Below are 5,401 nucleotides of genomic sequence, written 5' to 3'. Positions count from 1 at the left end.
TATATATGTGTATGCATATATACGTAAACGCATGTATTTATGTCTGTACATATATATATATATATATATATATATATACATATGCATACATCCATGCATATACATATATATCTATTTGTATATATATATGTGTATATTTATATACACACACCCACACACGCACGCACACACGCGCGCGCGCACATATATGTTAAGAAAGGGGGTGTTAGAGAGATAACCAGATAATTAAAAAAAGACAATAGACCTGTTATGTCCCAACTTAGTAAATAGACGAAGAGGTATTTGAAAAGTCTTGGCAATAGAAAACTATCTTTTTTATTTATTTATTTATTTATTTTTGCTTATTTTATTGAAAACAGTTCCGTTTAATTGTCCTCATTCAATTGAATGTCTTTGTATCAAAATAATTGTTTCGCCATTTTGCTATTTTGAGCCTGCTTCATGTGAACGAGACGACTGTATAATTGAGCAAATATTTTACGATCGATTCTTACACAACACACAAAGTTCGACAATTGGTGTAAGACAAAACAAAAACAAAATCGCAAAAGAAAACACATCTGTTGATTTTGCTTTTGTTTTCCGCTTTCATGTTGTTACTTTTGCTGCTGTTTTATTGTTGTTTCCATTGTCGATGTTGATGTTTCCAATATTCACCGTTATTTTCTCTGTGTTTACCAATCTCCTATCTCATTCCACTTTATATTTTCTTAACCTCTAAATAGATTTTCAAGAAGGAAAGTATATCACAATCAATACTTTGAATGCGTCACTATCAATATTTTACTACTCCAACTACTTGCGTCCTTATTGTGCTGATTGCTGCTGTTGTTGTTGCTGCTGTTAAGGCTAGTAGATCAATCATTATTGTTATTGTAGTTGTCCATATGAATATTTTGTGGTTGATGCAAACAAATATTTAAAACATTCTGTTACAATATGTCTAAAAATACAAAGTTCTATATTAAAAAAAGTGTTTGTACACAGCTTATAACTATGAAATAATGATCGACATAAAATGGTTAATGTTATTAGAATTTTATTTTTAGTGGCTGTTAGTAATAGAAGGAGGAGGAGAAGAAGAAGAAGAAGAAGAAGAAGAAGAAGAAGAAGAAGAAGAAGAAGAAGAAGAAGAAGAAGATGAGCTATAGCAATTCGAAGATGGTGATGTTGACGGCAACAACAGTATTGCTATCAACGCTGTGCATCGCCGGATGCACTCCTGCTGAGTCTACAAACAAGTCTTGATTCTCCACTGAAGTCATCGCATTTTACGTACAGAGTTATTACTTTTCGAAAAGGTATGAATGTCACATCTTCCCACTTTCCTTTCCTCGTATATAAAAATATTGATTCTATTCCAAAGAATATACATATTGTGAATTCTGAAGGTTTATACTCTGAAAAATCCATTTAACATTTCTGTCTACAGAAGTAGTTAAATTGGCAATGGTTATCGTATTAGTAAAATTATTAGAGACAATTCATGCTCTTCAATTTCTATTATTTTAGCGAATTCTGGAAGCCATGAGTTGACGAATTGGTTACATTGTAGGATACAATGCCTTGAGGTAAATGTTCTGACTCAAATACTTCTGAGTTCAAATTTAACCTCCATGTTTTCGGTTTCAGTACATAAAGCACTGGTCTTGGACTGAGTTTGATTCTTCCCCCTCCCCCCCTTTTTTGTCTGTCTGTCTGTCTCCATCTTTTGTAATTCTGTATCACTCCTTCTGAAAGAAAGTGATTGTACTCAGATCTGCAGAGAGATAGGCTCCATAAACTCAAAAGTGCTCAAGACACTCCGTATTTCCCGATGCTGCCATTATGAGTCCATGCATATTTGAGGATAGAAAATCAAGGCCAAATATTCACAGAATCGTTAGAACATTGGACAATGCATCGTGTGATTTAGTTTTGGTAGTTTATATACTGAGTTTGAATCCCATCGAATTCAAATTTCTCTTTCATCTTTTCGGGATTTGATAAAATAAAGCACCTGCAAAGTATTGGAGCCATTATTATAGGCTTTGTGCATTTGTTAGAAGTAATTATCGCTGTTATCGGTGGACAGCAGAAATACAAGAGTGTCGAATTTGATGTGTTCCAATATTAGTTTCAAATTTTGGCACAAGGCCAGAAATTTCGGGGGTAGACAATAAGTCGGTTACATCGACCCAGTGTCCGGCTGGTACTTGTTTTATCGATCCTGGACGTATGAAATGCAAAGGTCACCTCAGTGGCATTTGAACTCAGTAAAGTCGGAAGAAATACCGCCAAGTATTTTTTCCTGCGCGGTTACGCTAACTGTCTTCTAGACACGACAAGTAAAAAAAAAAGTGACAGGTCAGCGCTGCTGAAAGTGACCTATTATCAAAACCTTCTAACCGTGACGATCCTGTATTTTATTCAGACTACTCTACTGCTTATTTAATTTGTCACTAGTTTCTTTACATTTTAAAAAATAGTTGGATGTGATTTGAGGAAGAAATAACTGTTAATTGGAACAAGTCGATTAAATGCTCAGAGGCATCTTCCCTACTGATTTGTAACTGACATTTAACTGCGGTACAGTTTTCCTTGCTGTTCCATCTTACTTGCAGTTGTCAAACTAAAGTTGATTGCTAACAAAGAAATTTGTTCAAGAATATTGAGTGTCCTCAATTTTCGCTTTTTAATTGTAGTCTGCATATTTCAATTTAAAATTGCCAAACGAAGGAAATTGGTCTCTTTTGTTTTCTTTCTTTTTGCGTGTGTGATGTGGTATCGGTGGTGGTAGTAGATGGAAATAAGGAAGTTCTTAGCATTGAAAGACAGAATTAAATAATACAGTTCTATATTTAAGAGATGAGGAATTATGTACAGTATTTACATTTGACGGATATTTGTCCTCATCTTATTTGTTGTTAACACAACGTTTCGGCTGATATACCCTCCAGCCTTCAGCAGGTGTCTTGGGGAAATTTTGAACCTGGGTTCCCATTCCTAAGGAATGATAATTATTATTATTATTATTATTATTATTATTATTATTATTATTATCATTCAGGTCACTGCCTGGAATCGAACTGGGAATCTTGGGGTTAGAAGCCCGTGGGCAATTGTGGGGTGAATTTTAAGGCTTATAAATCTATTATTTTTCTATCCTTCCTCAATACCGGTTCCCATATGCTATTCATAGCTGCACTCGGTCTGATTAGGAGGTTGTTGTGTCCTAGCATATGTGCTGCTTCTGTTAGTTTTCGTATTTTTCAGTGGTGTTCTCTCTCTATTATTTTAACTTCATCCCACAGGGGGAGATGGACTCCATTTTTCCATACATGATCAGCTATACCCGATTTATCAATATCTCCTCGTGTCACAGCTTTGCGATGTTCGTCTACCCTTACCTTGAGGGGGCAGAATGTTTCGCCTTTGTATAACCTATCACAGCTGCATGGGATGGAGTACACGCAGTCTTTGGTCGTATTCTCTTCTATTGGCGGTTTTACTCGATGAAGATATTTGCGAAGTGTTGTATTACTCTTGAATACTGTCCTGGTGTCATATGGGCCGCACATCTTTTGTAGCTTTTTCGGAGAGGCCTTTCACATAGGGTAGACAGACTGTGGACAGTTTTTTGGTTTCATCCTCTCTTTTCTTTATAATTGGCGTAGTGGTTAATAGCGCGGGCTACTAACCCCAAGATTCCGAGTTCGATTCCAAGCAGTGACCTGAATAATAATAATAATAATAATAACAACAACAACAACAACAACATCGAAAAATACCTTAGGAATGAGAACCCAGGTTCGAAATTTCCCCAAGACACCTGATGAAGGCTGGAGGGTATATCAACCGAAACGTGTTAGCAACAAACAAGATGAGGACAAATATCCGTCAAATGTAAATAATGTAAATAATGTACAATGAAATAATATTTATTGAAAACCGAGCCTGTGTCAGTCGTTACTAGGAGTTTCTTGCTCCTGATTCTCAAACTGTTAATTAAAGTGTATTTGAAGCTCATTTATATGTACACCGGCTGGGGTTGAGCAGTTCCTAATGAGAACAACTTGGTGATAGCATATAATTCTCTGAAGAGTTCTTATATAAAACGTGTAAGAACAAGTATAATAAATTCTGAAGAATCTTTAGAGCATAAGAGCGTATTTTCATATGAATTCTAATGAAATCTTGTGTGATGAACTTACAAAAATACACAAATGTGTAAAAATTAATCGTAGGATAGACAGAGCTGTCGCTCAAGGCAAGTCTTAAAAATTGTATCCTCTTTCTCATTTATAATTCTTTGGTGAATACTACTTATAATATATAGTATACACTAGTTCAGCTGGCGATGATTCAGTTTTCTTATACTGGTGAAATATTCTTCAAAAAAAAAAAAAAAGCTACAACAATTCTTCGTTGACAGATATGAGTTCTAAGACTGTAGTTTAAAAAAATTCTTTAAATATTTTTCCTTTTCTTAGTTTTCTAGTTTTATGGCTTGAAATTTGTGGTTTTAGTTAGAAGTTAAATTTTGAAATTTCGTCTCACTTGTTCAGAATTGGTTTGGCAGCTACATATTTTAGCAATCGCCTAGGAGGACTTCTACGTTTTGGTCCTATATTTGTTTATTAGCTATATTAGCAATAAAAAAGAAATTTTAACATTAGGGAAAATATGTGTGGAACTAACGTTAAAACGGTTTTGATTTTTAGGTGTTTAAATGAAGCAATCAATGAATCATTACGTTTGACTTGCATAAGAAACTATATGTAATGAAGATGATTTGCGATATATCAAATGTGTAAACCTGATATAAAAGATCATTCATACATTCGTCAGCGTGGGAAGAAACGCGTAGGTTACAACAAGGGTATCTATCACTAACAAATGTACAAATTTTAGGTCTCTACTTTTACTTGTTTTAATCATTGGACTACGGCCAAGAATTCAACATAGGGTGGAGATATTGAAATCGGCGACGAATCAAGCTTCTTGATTTCAGTCAACCAAAGTAATGTATGCTCTTCTTAAACGGTTGGACATTTCCATGTGTCCATTCTCCGTTGAACCTTTCTTGTTCGGTTTTGTTTTACTATAAATTTTTACTTCCTTACTTTGTCAAAATATTTGGCTAGATATTCCTGTGGAATATCGCCTGAAGAAATGGCAGTCATTCAACAATATGAATTTGCATAATGCCACCAATTAATTTATGTTCACTCACTACACGCACTCACGTGCACATGTACACACAGATATGCACACACACACACACACACATACACACGCACACATACGCACCCATATAAATCCAATACCCTCCTCAACCTTATATATATATATATATATACATACATATATACACACACACACACACATATATATATATATATATATATATATATATATA

The sequence above is a fragment of the Octopus bimaculoides genome, chromosome 6 (assembly GCF_001194135.2).
Source record: "Octopus bimaculoides isolate UCB-OBI-ISO-001 chromosome 6, ASM119413v2, whole genome shotgun sequence".
In the NCBI taxonomy this organism is placed as follows: Eukaryota; Metazoa; Mollusca; class Cephalopoda; order Octopoda; family Octopodidae; genus Octopus; species Octopus bimaculoides.
The sequence above is the reverse complement of the archived record's forward strand: the minus strand, read 5'-3'. Positions refer to the sequence as shown.